The sequence below is a fragment of the Elaeis guineensis genome, chromosome 2 (genome assembly GCF_000442705.2).
Source record: "Elaeis guineensis isolate ETL-2024a chromosome 2, EG11, whole genome shotgun sequence".
Classification (NCBI taxonomy): domain Eukaryota; kingdom Viridiplantae; phylum Streptophyta; class Magnoliopsida; order Arecales; family Arecaceae; genus Elaeis; species Elaeis guineensis.
In genome coordinates this window covers 61,594,855-61,610,979 of record NC_025994.2, presented here as the reverse complement: position 1 = coordinate 61,610,979, position 16,125 = coordinate 61,594,855, and the positions used below count along the sequence as shown (strand labels likewise).

The 16,125-nt window shown below is 32.0% G+C and overlaps 1 protein-coding gene across 1 annotated transcript in view; it reads right to left on the bottom strand.

The window, feature by feature from the left end:
* Window positions 1–16,125, bottom strand: part of LOC105034476 (uncharacterized) — a 75,060-nt gene that overhangs the window by 32,556 nt on the left and 26,379 nt on the right. The gene's annotated exons all lie outside the window — the stretch shown is intronic.

Genomic DNA, 16,125 nt, shown 5'->3' with positions numbered 1-16,125 from the left:
AAAAATCTGCTTGCGCCGGAGAAGCTGGAGTCGGGGAAGCCGCGGTCGCCGCCGGGACCTGCAAAGAAAGTCTAAACCAGAGGTGGGGTTGCTCCGGCAAGACCCTCCGACGCTCAAGTCAGTTCTCTGCCTCAACAAGAATGGAGTGCTCGAACGGAGAATTTAGCAAAGTTTTGAGATAAGAAATGAGCTTAGAGAATAACGTATCTGGATCTCCTCTTTTTATAGGCGGAGGAGGTAACGGATCGATGGTGACGTCTGTAACCGTTTGATCGTGGGCCGCCTGTAGTCAGGGAGAAATTATTGCGAGAGGTAGTGGAGCGGAATCGTGGCCATCACCGCAGCTCACCACGTGGAATATGTTGCAAGGAGTGGAGCAGCGTCCGTTGTCGTGACTTGCCAGCGGATGGGAGAATCGCCCGGTATCCGTCGCAGGAGGTGGAGCAGGTTCATGGCCGTTATGGTGGCCTGCCAGGGGGTAGTGGAGCTGTGCAGAATCCGCCACAGGGAGTGGAGCAAAGCTGCGATGGTTACTGCGGCCTGTCAGGGCATGATGGAGCTGCGCGGAATCCGTCACAGGAAGTGGAGCAGGACCGTGGCCGTTATGGTGGCCTGCCAGGGGGCGCGGATCTGTTGATTGAAGCTCGGCAGCGGTCGGAGCCCGGCCTCTGTAGAGGTCCGGGAGAGGTCCTCCTGGCGGTTGGGGTCGTGGGTGGAGTCTGACTTCCGTGGGAGTCCGGGCGGAACCCTCTCGGAGCTGAAGTTGCGGGCGGAACCCGGCTCCCGTAGGAGTCCGGGCGGAGTCCTCTGTAAACAAAGTTAAAGGTGAAGTCCGGCTCCCGTGGGAGTCTGGATGGAGCCTACCAGCAGTTGATGCTGAGAGCGGAGCCTGGCTCCCGTAGGAGTCCGGTCGGAGCCCTCTGCAATCGAAGTTAAAGGTGAAGTCCGGCTCCCGTAGGAGTCCGGACGGAGCCTACCAGCAGTTGATGCTGAGAGCGGAGCCTGGCTCCCGTAGGAGTCCGATCGGAGCCCTCTGCAATCAAAGTTAAAGGTGAAGTCCGGCTCCCGTAGGAGTCCGGATGGAGCTTACCAGCAGTTGATACTGAGAGCGGAGCCCGGCTCCCGTAGGAGTCCGGGCAGAGCGGTGCTGTAGTTGATGTCGGAGGTGGAGCCCGGCTCCCGTAGGAGTCCGGGCGGAGCTGTGCTGTAGTCGATGTTGGAGGCGGAGCCCGGCTCCCGTAGGAGTCCGGGCGGAGCTGTGCTGTAGTCGATGTCGGAGGCGGAGCCCGGCTCCCGTAGGAGTCCGGGCGGAGCTGTGCTGTAGTCGATGTCGGAGGCGGAGCCCGGCTCCCGTAGGAGTCCGGGCGGAGCTGTGCTGTAGTCGATGTCGGCGGCGGAGCCCGGCTCCCGTAGGAGTCCGGGCGGAGCTGTGCTGTAGTCGATGTCGGAGGCGGAGCCCGGCTCCCGTAGGAGTCCGGGCGGAGCTGTGCTGTTCCGTCGTCGATTCCGCTGAGGGTTTCGGCTGTGGGTATTTTATACCCAACAAGTAGGATGCAATCTCTTTTTTAATTGGAGTGATCGATTCCATGTTGACCTACTCATAACCTTCATACATAATCTACCATATTCAGAACACTCTGTATATGACTAAGTCATGAATGAGTATGAACCAAAACTATGATTTCATATGCACAAGGTACCATGATGGTCTCAGGTCTAAGGACCACATGCACAACCCCCACTAGAGAAGCATCTCTTGACATTAGAATTCTATAAGATATTTCTTATATCGGATCAATTCAGTGAACTTATTCTCTAATGAGCACCCACACCTTTGTATTAGTATCTCATACAAGTAGCTTATGAGATCAGCTATCCTCTCTACCAAGCATACATAGGATGTGCTAGTTCTTTCAGAACATCAATCCTCGACTCAATATCTCTCTAACTAGGAATGTTCTAGATCAAAATTTTAAAATTTTAGATCTCATAGGTATGATCTCATCATAACTTTAAAATCATTATCCTGATCTATGGAATTCATCATGATCTCAATTAAAAAATATAAGATACAGCATATGATGAAAAAAAATATCTTTTATTAATATAAAATATCATTTACATAAGTCTGAAAGATTACAAAAAAAAAATTTTATATACATAAGTCGATTGGCTTGTAGGACATATTCCTTTCAATTTGTAGGTTAGCATTATGTGCACTGGTTCATTGCATCAAAGTGAGGGATGGTGTATTCATTAGATCTTTCTTCAATATTGTTTCATATGAGTATGATGATGTTTCTGAACTTACTAGAGTGTGGGGATGTTGTACTTGCAGCAAGGATGAATTTGAAAAAGATGTTGCACTATTGGCTATTATAATATTGAAGGAAAAGTTTATATTTGAGGCCAAAAATTTTAATTTCAAAGATAAAGAATATGATTAATATTGGTATCAAATAATTTATAATAATCAGACAAGTCTCGGGGTAGAGCTTAGCAATTTAATATAAGATAATAAAGTTTTATTTTGAAGACACAAAAATTTAATGGTCAAGTTTAATGAACTACAGAAGAAACCTATCAAATACAAAAAATATCTAAACCTGAAGCCGAGTCCTCCTGAGGAGAATATTTGTTGTAGACATATTTTACTGATCTTTTTTTATGCTTCAATTCCCCTATCCTATTTTGTAATATCTCCAATCTCCCAGCTGCATGTTGCCATGTTGTTTGTTTTTGGTTTTTACTGAAGGTATGAAAAAAAATCTTATGTGTGTGTGTGTATGTAAATACTTTGCAAAAATATGTTGATCTACTTAATGTAAAAAGAAGAAGAAATATTGATCTCTACTAAAATTTGGATATACACTAAAATATATTTTTATATTTTTTAAAATATAATTTTTTTCAAGAAAACAAAATAGATTCGATTGAAGCAGCTAAGCATAATAAGACAGTAAGAATGACTATTATTACAAAATGAAGAGATAAAAGATTAAAAGAAAAGGGGATGTTTGACTAACATGGTTACAAAACAAATATCTGTATATATATTTTCATATTTTATTATTGATGATAAAGGAAATGTAAATAATATCATATTTTAGAACTCGATAAATAATAATGAGCAAGAATTGTTTGATATCAAAAGTGATAATTTCTTATCCAATATGGATAGATCCAATAATTTTTGGAATATTATTTTGGAGGAAAGTATTTTAGGAATAGATATCAATACCCCTTTTCATGAAAAAATATTATATCAGTAACTGGCAGAGGTATAACTTTTGTTTAAAAACAAATACTCAATTATTTGACTTCTATGATTGCTATTGATATTAATTAAGATTTACTTTTACCTGAAACGTACAGCTCGATGAGATTTAATATTTTTTTGACCTCAACCAATTAACAATTTTTTCTTCATGAAAGTTGAATAAAACATTATATAAAAATATATGTAGGCTATTGTATTATGATAAGTTTTTCTTTATGATGTTTTTGTATTATTGGCACATCAAGTGAAAAAACCTTGCAATATTTTTTTGTAGGAATATTTAGAGAGCCATTAAATTTTGGATTACTCGAGCTTCAGTGTTGGTATTATGGAGCTACGTTCAAATATTAAGAGCATATATGTAAATTGCATAGCACAAACAAATCTATTTTTATTTTATGTTGGAGAGAAGGAAAGAATTTATCTACCATTGCTTAAGAAAACTCATGTTTTTTTGGACACTCTATTGGATTATAATAGTAGAAGAAGAGCTTCAAAGTTATGAAAAAATATCAGAATTTATAACTCAATATTTGTATTTACATCGATAGATGCCAAAATTGATAATAAAATCAATAAAAAACTAAGACCATATGTTTTTAAAATTAATTGCTAGGATCATCATACGATAGATTTATTATTGCACATAGATGGTGAAGAAAACTAGATTTGCACAGTTATATTCATATAATATCCAAAATGAGATCGATAATAAGATTAAAGCATTAAGTTCGGATAATTATTCATCATGTATAGATTTAGAGATTGTAGAAGACTTGTAAAAATATTTGATCATAAAAAGAAGATTATTCAAGTTTTTAGAATCATTAGAGATCAATTTAAGTAATCAGAATTCTTGCCCATATGACTAAAATTATTGAAAAGATGTCAAAGAGGCAACTTTAAAATATTGCTCCTTCATGTTCTGAAATAGCAAGGTTGATTGTTGATGATTTAGATTTTGTTGATTAGTACATCATGATATTATCGTTGAGCATAAAATAGAAAGCTTAAAAAATATCAATGATTTACATTCTAGCTTTATAGCTATACAATATCCAATTTTATTTGCTTTTGATGAAGATGGTTTTAAAATCAAAATTTAATATAAAGAGATCTTTCAAGACATTTTTCATTTATCTTGTATATTAAGATGAGAAAGTTTTACACTTACAACTTACAGCAAAGAATGGATGAAGGTGAGACATCAATAACAAGAGGATGTTTGTTTTAGCAATATATTATGGATGTTTTCTAATGCACTAAAGAGGAAAGACTTAACTATATAAAATGAAATCAAAAGGATTATATTATATAGATGATAAAAGAATTATATTGCTATTATAAAAAAATTATATTACCATTAAATTTTACTGAAAGTTCTAGATATATCATATAAAATTATCAAAATGCAATGACTATTTATAGATAGTATATAATATGAATTGGATTCTTCATCTCAAAAATTTCATCTGACACTTCAATCCATCAAATCAAATGATGACACATGTCCAAGGACCATCGAACCAAAATCGAAGCCCATACCGATCGATTGGTGGTATGGTTCGATATGGGTCTGTATCATTTCATGTCGGGCCGAATCGATAGGGCAGAGAATGGGAGAGGGAGAAAAAAGAGAGGAAGAGAGAGAGAGGAAGAGAAGGAGAGAGAGGCAAAGAGGCCCTTCAGCAGCCATTGGAGGCCATTGGAAGATCTGAGGGTGGCTGAGGCCAGAGGAGGGCCTCCTCCCTCCTCCTATGAGAAGTAGGATTTACCCTATTTTGTAATTTTTTTTATTTTTATCGTACGAAGTTGGCAACTAGATTACTGACTTTGCTCTGTTTTACCAGAGGCCCTCTCTTCCTCTCCCTCTCCTTCTCTCCCCCCTCCCCTCTCTCTTCCTGTCTCTCTTCTCCCTCCCTCCAAAATAGCTGTTGCACCATTTTATAAGTTGGAATCGGATCGATTTCCTACCGATACAGTTTGACATGGTTAGAACCATCCAATTCGGGATAGTAGAATAATACACATGTCTAGTAAAATCTTCAGCTAATCAAATATTTAAGAAATTAACAAACGATTACAGCTCAGTATGACCTCAATCTGCCAGAAAGATATATTATAATTGACCAATAGATAAGAAAAATGCTCAAATCATAGTGTACCTAAAACGACATATTCTCATTATCTTGATTAGCAGATAATGAAAGAGCTCAACTACTCATCCATAAATCTCATGATCTCAATCATGCAGATTTGCATCTTCGCACCTCTATAAATATCAGGCATAGGGGACTCTCAAGAACAATGAAGAAAATTCCCACACAATATTATCAAACTTCTCTCTTTTTTATCACTCTTATTTCCTCTCAAAACTCTGCTTGATTTAAGCATCAGAGGATTCCTACCAGATGTTCTAGCAACTCCTTGATTGTTTTCTATAGTTGTAGGTCCACTCCAGTATCACACTCTAACTCCATCAAGCAATAACTCATCTATCCATCTTATCAAGCTAAATTTTAAGTGACAACAGCACTAAAGGAAGGATCCTCTTTTTTTGAGATTTTTGTAGAGATTTACGAGAAATGAAATCCAGATGTAATAACCACCACTCTATCCACCAACCCTAGTTGGAGTCTCATGACTCCCAATGTAGCTCTCAGTGATCTCCAACTTTGCAGCCAATCCTTGAGGCAGTAATGATCGATCAATTTAATATGCTCATCCAATAAGTATAGAATCTGATAAAGATAGTTTGGGAGATATGATGCTCGAACTAATAAATGAATATCACATAGAAATATCAACAGGATAGCTCGGCATGGAATGCTGGTCATCACCATGTAAACTCTTACCACCATCAAGAAGATGATCTCCCAAGTGTTCATTCTAAAATGGTTCTAGTTTGAGAAACTGGGAATCTCTATAGCCAAAAAGGCTTTCTAAGGACTCATTTGGTTCACAAAAAGTAGCAAGGGGGAAGTTTGGTCAACAAAAAGTGAAAAAAAAAATCTCTTTTGTTTAGTTGGAGTATTAAAAAGAGAGATTAGAAAAATATGTTTCCTATGGGAACACAACTCTTATATTTTATAAAAAAAAATCATTTAGGATATAGATTTTTGGCTTTCTTATAGGCTAGAAATTAGAGGCTCATTTTTTTCAAAAATATTTTTTAAGTCATCAAAATATCTACGATTGAAATGAATATTCTTTCCATCAAAATGCCTCAAACCCTTCACCACAATCTATGGTCAAAAATACTCTTAATCATCATAATTTTTTATTTACAAACCATGGTAATGTATAGAATAAGGTAAGATTTTTATAATAGATATTTTACATAATTTTTTTAGAAAAGTGGATGCTCACCTAAATATAAGCTGCTCTATAATAAGTCACTTTCTGATAGTTAGCAAAATATACCAAAATTACTTTTCAAATATCATATTCTCAGGAGTCAACTATCTAGGAATAACATTTCAAGGAAGAAAAATTTTACCAACAAGCCATATTTTTGAATAAGTAGATATTTGATGGTAAATGATACATATAGTGATATTGAGTTATATTGAATGCTTGACATGAGATTTTGTCATCATGCTTTTTCTTTTGATATTATTTACTTGTTATGTCTAAAGTATATTATTATATTAACATGAGTTTGTAAAGATTTTTACTAGGCTGTAAAGTTTATACCTTCAATTTTTAATTTTTTTCAGAGTTGTAGGATGCATAGTATTGGTCAGGTTGGGTGTGAAGTTCAAGCATTGGAGGTCTTATTTAGTTAGTTGATTGATTTTTTGATCTTAGAAGGATATTTGAGATAATCATGAATTTATATAATTAGTAAATATAGTTGCCTTTATGATTGATATGATGGTTTTGATTTTATTGGAGATTGTAAATTTTATAAGCCTTATATAATCTCGAGGGCATTGCTTTAGGCTTTTTATGGCCATATTGTATCGATGACATAGGCGCTGCATTCGTCACATGATATCAGAGATATTACTTTAGTTGCATCAAGATTATAAACATCCAACAACAATGGATATAGGTTTCATAATATTTGCAAAAATATCGAATAAAAATGATGATCTAATAGGCTATGAATGTGTTATAGCCATGATTCATAGTGCAGGCAGATTAGTGAATCCAAAGTCGTAGTGTATGATCAAAGAACATTGTTCAAAGTATTTTTTTTAAAAAAATTTAGGCTGAAATAACAATTGATGAAAATGGGTTTTGTATTTATATAAGAAGAAATGATGTACACCATGGTATCAGAAATGGTTTTAATTTTGATAACGGATTTGTTGTTCCATATAATCTCAATTTGATTATGTGATACTATGCATATATATAAATATTGAAAATAAAAAATAATTAAATATTTATTTAAATATATTAATGAGGGTTCTAATAGAGCAAGAGCTATTATAACAAAAAATATACTGATTAAGAAAGATATCAAAGAATAGTTTTATGAAGAAGTTGATAAAATAAGAATATATTCAGACTGTAGGTATTTATCAACATATAAATCAATATAAAGATTATTTTAGTTCAATATATATTTTAGAGAGCCAACTATTGAATGATTCGTTGTCATCTATCATATATGAACATAGTTACTTATCTTTTAAATCAAACTTTGTCATCTATTCTATAGAATAAAATATAGTAAAAAATATATTTATAGAATGGATGTTGGTCAATGAGCTTTTCGAAGATGCATCTGAGCTAACTTATGTGTAATTTTCTACAAAATGGATATGAAATTTTAAAGAAAAAATTTGGACTAGAATAAATTAAAGAAATAGAATTGACAGAAATTATTGATATTCATCCCAATTCAGATAAATTATATTATTTAAGGATGCTTTCGAATATTACAAAAGGTTCATCAAGAAATTATGATGATATCAAAATTATAAATGATGTTGTTTATCTTATATTTCAATATGTGTATTAGAAGATGATAAAGAGTAGCATGAAGCATTAATTAAAGCTTCGCATTAGGCATCGAGATATCTCTTTATTACTTTAGTTATCTTTTATAAAGTAACTAATCCTATTAAATTTTAGAAATATTGAAAGTTGTTCGTAGATAATATTATTTCTGCATTAAGAAATATTTTAGACCTTCCAAGTCTACAAGTTCTTGAATTATAGTTGAAAAGTCATGTTCTATTTAAATTAAAAAAATTATTCAAGAAAAATTATAGTTCTATTTTTTAGCACAATTTTTCAATGCTTCATAAAATCATTGTAGAGGAGATAACTAATAGATTATTAAGAGAAGAGTTAGATTATGAATTCTATAAACTTCGATAGAAAATTTTCAAATTATTCAAAGATTTAAATGGGATAAAAAAAAATCTATAATCAAGTTTTGAATGCTAATAAGATGGATTATTTTTTGTTTGTAGTCAAGGAGGAACTAGCAAAATATTTCTTTGATAAATAATAGTTTCCAAAATTCATTATGATAGAAAAATTATTCTGACTATTGTTTCTTTAGGAATTGCATTACTTCTATTATTTAGAGGTGACCAATATTTTCAAAATTCAGGATACCAATTAATGTACATAAATAATCTACATATGAAATAAAAAAAACAACCTACCTTGTAAAATTAGTTGAGTCTATAAGTTTTATAATATGTGTTGAAGCTTTAATTAATGATAGAAACTATTTGAAGCTCTTGATAAATCTTTGAAAAATATTTTGTAAGCTAATGACTTGGATAATAAAGAAAAACCATTTGATGGAAAGATTGTACTTCTTAAAGGAGATTCATATAGATTCTTTTTGTTGTTGTCAGAAGAGTAAAAAAAAATAATCAATACATCGATTAGTTGATCATACTTATGGAAGAATTCTAAAATTTTTTTATTAAAAAATATATACTTGCTAAATAATAGTAAGGATGATAAATCAAAAAAGTTTTTGATTTTGATAAATAGATTTTAAATATTGATGATGGAAAATCATAAGTCATTGCTTTCAAAGAAGAGGAAGAACCAAGATGGATAAGAATCTGGGATGAGTTACTTCTACAAACCTGAAAAAATAATGATTCAAAATATTGTTTTGAAAAAACTATGATAATTCTGGATATTTAAAAGAAAGAGCTATCATCTTGCCTATAAATAAAATAGATGACAAAATTAGTTCATATATACTTTATTTGGTTTTGATCAATAAGAAAGTATATTTAAGTTGTGAAATGCTTTCAAAATCACCAGTAAATGCCTAATTTGAAGATATACTTTATTCCATTGAATTTTTTTGAACTTTTTAAAATTAAATGATCTACCACATTATGACTCACATTTGAAAATATGTGCTTCTATAATACTATTAAAAAATATTAAGCAAAATGCAGGATGGATATTTTATTGATAATTACTCAATTAACTACAAAAATAATTGAAGTGATGACTATTGTAGGTAATTTTATTGTAGTTAATTAAAATTTAGATTCAATTTTGTAATATAAATTTCAGATGCAAAATAGCTATTTATTTTTAAAAGATAATTTTGGATCAGACTTTGTTATATAATGATAATTCTAACAAAAGCTAAGAACAAACTTTAAAATATATTGATCTTTACCTTCTTAAACCTATATTTTTGTATGGATAATTGTATATCATGGTATCAAGAGTAACTTCATCTCAAGATCTTAAAATTTTAATGGAAAATAAATATATAATATTATCAAATTATATGAAGAATATCATCTACAAAGAAATTCTCATTGATTTATCTTCAGATATTTCTTTAAATTTTAGTAATCTATGCATCATCGATTATTAAATATTTATCCTTAATTAACAAATAGCAAAACATATATTGAGGATATTGGATTCTATGAACTCTACTATAGATAATTAACTGATTAGTAATGAATATGTACTACTTGACAAAGAGACTAACATAAGTTCTTTTATTTTTTTATCAATTTTTAATAATAATAATAATAAGTTTATATCAATAATATATTTTTTTGTGTATAGGGGGATTTCAATTTAAGTATCAATATAAAAAAATATTGTTTGATTCAATAATCTTCTTTTGAAGAAAATATATGTTTTATAAAAAATTTTAATATTATTCCAAATAAAAAAACTTCAGAGTCACCATTTATCAATATAAGATCTACATCAATAGATGGATAGTTGTAAAATAAGTAGACACCAATACTAGCTCATATAACTCTAAAGTTTTAATTTCATTGATTTTAATGATATACCATAAAAAAAATTATAATCATCTCTATATAATAGGTATTTCAAAAAAAAATATTGTACATCTTTTTTTAAATAAAAATAGAACCACTGTCATATAATATTTACTTTCTCTGATGTAGATGTTTTTGGATACTTTAACATGCAAATTAGCAACACTAGCTAATTCACTTATGTTTATAACATTGGAAGAACAAATCAAAGTAGATCCCTATTAAGAAGTAATTATTAATATAAAATAATTAAAAATTTACTTAACCTTGATTTGAATGACTTTCGCATTTGTAGGGTACTATTTAAAATATTTTTTTTTGATAAAAAGTGTTGCTTCTTAGATTGATTTTGATGATTACAAAGCAGTTGAAGGGGTACTAATGTTTCTCACTTGAAAAAGACTTATTGCTCTTCAGGGGTAAAATTATAATTTTATCAAAACTCTGATTTGAAAGTATCAAATGATAGAACAAAAGATTTGTGATCCACTAGTGAAAATTTTATTGATTTTGAACTTGTATTTTGAAAGATATGCATGATTGAAAATCATGAGTCGACCCTTGAGTCGACTCATGGCACATGAGATGACTGACACGCTGAAATTTCTGACCGGCACAGACTTGGCACATCTTGTGAGTCGACCCATGAGTCGACCCCCAAGGCATGAGTCGACCCATGAGTCGACCTCTGCGGGTTTTAAGCTAGTTTTACAGAACCTTGCATCCCGTTCGATTCTCTGATATTTTTCCACAGAGGTCGACCCATGAGTCGACCCTCAGGCATGAGTCGACCCATGAGTCGACCCCTGTGATGGGATTTTTTTACAACGACTAGTTTTTAACCCATTTTAAATACTTTTAATGCTCATTTATTGTGGTCTAACGGCTCTATTTTAGCCTAAAATATTTTTCACTATTTTTTGAAGCTATAAAAGGGATAAAAAGGTGGAAATCAATAAGAAGAAAAGGGAGAGCATTCAAGAAGAGAGATTTTGAAAAAGAAATTTCAAGCAAACTTTTCAGTCCTAAGCAAGAGCTCACTCAAAGCATTCAAGAAGCCTTTAATCCAAGCTCACCAACTCCTGAAGTGCACATTCAAGTCTCCAACCACCTTGAAGAAATCCAAAAGGATCTTCTTCTCTTTGAGTAAAGTGTATTTAAAGTCATATTCGCTCATTAAAGGAGCTTTCTTTGTACTTATTTGTGCTATTGATTGTTATACTCGGTTTGAGTGATTGTTTTTATTTTGGAAAGGTTTCAAAATAAGAGAAGGTTGATCCGAATCTAGAATCGGAGTGTATTGGGTTGGCTTGTATCCAGAAAATAAGTGATCTAGCTTAGGATAGCTAGAGTCAAAGTTTTTGACGTTTATATTCGGGTTGAATACAAGATTAGTGGATTGAAATTCTCAAGTAGGAGCTTGGAGAGTGGATGTAGGTGCAAGGTTGGCACCGAACCACTATAAATCCTTTTGTTTGTGGTGTGTCTAATTGCTCTTCTTTAACTCTTCCTTATTCTCTTGCATTCTTGCTCTTAGCCATTAGTCTTGAATTAATTTTACTCTCCATATTTATTTAGCTTTGTCAAACATTTCTCATAAGTCATAAGTTAAGCTTAAAATTTTTAGAAACCCAATTCACCCCCCCTCTTGGGTTGCATAGCTGGGCAACAAAAAGGATTGCACTCATATTAAATATATTCTAAACAGTGTATATATAGTACATAATTTACATCAAAAAAATCAATAGAAACATGAATAATATGACTCAAAAGGATGGATAATAATAGAAAATTATGGTAAATAGAACACACATGAGAATCTTCTAAAACCAAAAAGATTCATATATATATATATATATATATATATATAAAAGAACTTCAAATGCGATAGCTGAGACTTGGATGATTTAGAGATTGTAGAACTAGCACAAAGGAAGAATAAGCAACCAAATTCATACACATATATAATAAAGCCGAGATTATAGCAGTTTTTAAGTAGATTATATAATGTAATAGAGCAAAGTAGAATCTTAAGATTTGCAAATATATAGCAGATCCAGTCCACTAAATACATCTATAGTATTGCATAAACTTTATGAGGTAGCATAACAAAGTAGAAATAAAAGAGTGTAGAATATATGAAAGTAGGCATGAGAACTTCCATCCAATAGTAGTCTTAAGAGAGACAATTCAACAACAAAAATAATATGGAAAGTAGGTAGCATAGTTGTTTCAAGAAGAGTAATACATTAATGCCCCCAATAGACTTAGATACATCTAGAGGTTTCTATAGTAAACAGCTAAATATGATTTCTATACCTCTATAGTAGGAAAGCAACGCATAATATATTGAAAATATTGAGCCCAACAAATGATAGAAGTTGAAAGCCTTAAAGTATGAAACATAATAAGGAGTTTATACATATTGATCATTCTTTGACTAACAACATCTGTAGTTAAGTAATAGAAATTTTCTCCATGGATATAGGTGGAGCTAAAGGTCAATATAATAGAAATAGAAGAGCCATAAATCAGAAGTTGCCCATAAAAGCTTTTGGAAAAGTAACTAAATTTGAAGCATAGAAATCAAATAAGAGCTTATGAAACCATGAGAGCAAAAGGTATTGAAACCACTTGAAAGCATAGAAACTCATTATAAGCCAAATACACGTAGAAATGCAATAAATATTGAAATAATAAATGTAACGTCAATGAAAAGATTTGTAGCAACCATAGAAAAAGATTCTGACAGCAATCATGTGAAAAATTTAGAGCATTTGTGTGATCAATCTTGTAGTAACATGAAATCCATTGTTGCAACTTGCATTGAAAGACCCCATGTACATACAAACATAATGCTAAGCTTGATGAAGGAATAAAAAATCCTTAATTGAAATAGAGGATGAGTAGATGAATTACATGAAAAACCACAATGATAAAAGATATAGTGATATGATTTTGTTATCAAAGCATTGTAATATATTGATATCAAAATTAAAGGTTCTTTTGTTATTTTTTAGAGGATAAAATTTATATATAGAGTAATTTTAAAATTGATTAATGCTTTCTGCAATTCGTGGTATAAAGTCTAAAATAATTATAGATTTATAGTAAAAATTTATGGGGATAATTTTTGGTATAGCCAATGTGATAAAAATAATCAAACTTCCATGCCATGATAAAATTATAGTATTTTCACTTTCTACTTTTTTTTTCTAATTGAAGATATATTTATTTGATATGATTTGATTAATGACTAGTTATCAACTTTTGAAAAGGTACAAATTAATTATAATTGTGAGGATGAAAGTAGTGATACAATCTTTATAATATTTGATAAATTGACTTAGTAATAATCAATATTTTAATGCTTAATCTTGTCAGATGCAAGATCCCATAGATTCATCTTGCCCTCTATTATTCAAAAGATTTTCAACATTACGTAAATCTTTCAAGTTGCATTTGATTTATAGAATTTTAATGCTAATATATAACATTAGTTGTAATGTGATGAAAATTTTTCAAGAAAGTGAATTGTAATTGATTGGTTTATGTCAAATTTTTATTAATGAATCTACAGACCTTGACTCAAATTTTCAAACCTTCTTCATCTTAAACTCCTGAAGAATTTATTATATTAACCCTCAAAAAATATATTCATTCTGAGTTTTTCCAAAAGAAAACTCCAACAAAAACAACTTTAGATACAACTATATAATATACTTTCATTATAGATTTTTTTACATTCGAGTAAATATAATTTTATTCACTTATGTAGAGACCCACACGCATCATCTCTTTCCAAAAATGTATAAAAGATAATCTAGATTTTTCTAACATTTTAGGCATCAACATCTTTTTTCATGCTCTACTTATTGGACTTAAACTGCTCTTATTGCTCAGTTGAGAAATACATAACCTATCTAGCATTGAGGTAATCGTGCTGGAGTATGGCTCAGAAGTTTATTACTAATTTTCTTGATTTTATATACATGACTTCTTTATTTTTTTTTGTCGGTTTTAATTCTCATACACCTAAACAAATTTGAAGTAAAATTTCAAACAAAAAAGGCCAAACTCATAAACCATACTTTATAAGATCATGCATAGGCACTGTAGCATATCCCATTATAATTATTTTATCAATGCAAATACTTTACATATACCATCCCTTCCCCATCTCCCATCCATAAAAAAAATTAACTCTTATTATCTAGGTATCCAATTGATTGGTGCTAGCTAACTGATAGGAAAATTGTGTGGATAGAAGGTTATAATTTAAGCACCCAAAAATTAGGAAGCTCATCTTCTTTGATGAAAAGAAAGGTGTCATGGCTACTAAACTAGATGCAATCAAGCATCAATTTAAGAAGATTATGAGGGAGAAACAACTTTAGACTGGGACAGTCCTAGAAGCAAGCAAACCCCACGTTAGCTATTATCATCTGTCACGAGCCCCCTCAAGCTAGCATCAATCTTAAACAAGTTGACATCTCTTTGCCCTTCTTTGACTTTTGGATCAATGTGAATGTGCTATCCCTAATGATAAATAAAAATCCTTTAGTGCATGCACCAAAGAAGATCATGTATATGAAGTAGTCTTCTTTTCTCTCCACATTTTCTTCGCATCTATCTTAAAGTGAAAATCAAAGAGTCAAAGTAGAATGGAACTCATTTTATTAAAGGAGTCCATCTGTCTCATGACTTAAAAAGAAGAAAAAAAAAAGTGAAGTATTGTATGTGAGACCATCCACACCTATCCCACTCTTCATCCCCGTCAAACCATCCTTCCCTCTCCATTCATCCATGAGACTTTTCTCCTCCTCGAGTTTTTTCCTTCTCTAAAATACTAAGGCCCTTCCTTCCCATGGTCACAAACTATATTCATCAATATATAGCATATGGTTAGATGATACACACATAATAAATTAGTTATCTAATAACCAATACCTATCCCATGATAAATTGATACACAATTTTCAAAATATCTAGGTGATTCAAAATTGATGGGTTCTAATATATATTTTAAACTTTTTTGATGTATATAGCAATGATCTAATATATACCTTCAAGTAACTAGATATACATTCAGATAAATTGATATACAATAGTAACTTAGTACATACCTTTAGATAAATCGATATACAAATTTCAGAATATAGTGCTCACCACTGCATAGACCATGATACAGCTTTAGAATGAATGTCTTCATGAGAAAGAAGATTTGAAGGAGGAGAAGGAGGCTTGAGAGGTGGAGAAAGGCCTCAAAGTCGGATGGAGAGGGAAGAACTACTTAATACAGAAGAAGAGAGGGATACAGACAGATGGCCTCATAGTTATTTTTTTAGGTTACTGGATAGATAGGCTCCATTAGTAGGAGTCCCATCTTACATTAACTCTTCAGCTTCTACTTTAAAATGAATGTAATAGGATATGAAGCAAAAAAGAAAGATTGCCCCGTATGATCTTCTCTGATGTGCGTCGGATGATTTCTACTCCCTAATTACTTATTTCTTAAAATTTCTTTATCGATGCCACATGAAAATTAGAATTTATTTAGATCTTGAGTTATAAATATATCTATAAAGTCTTATA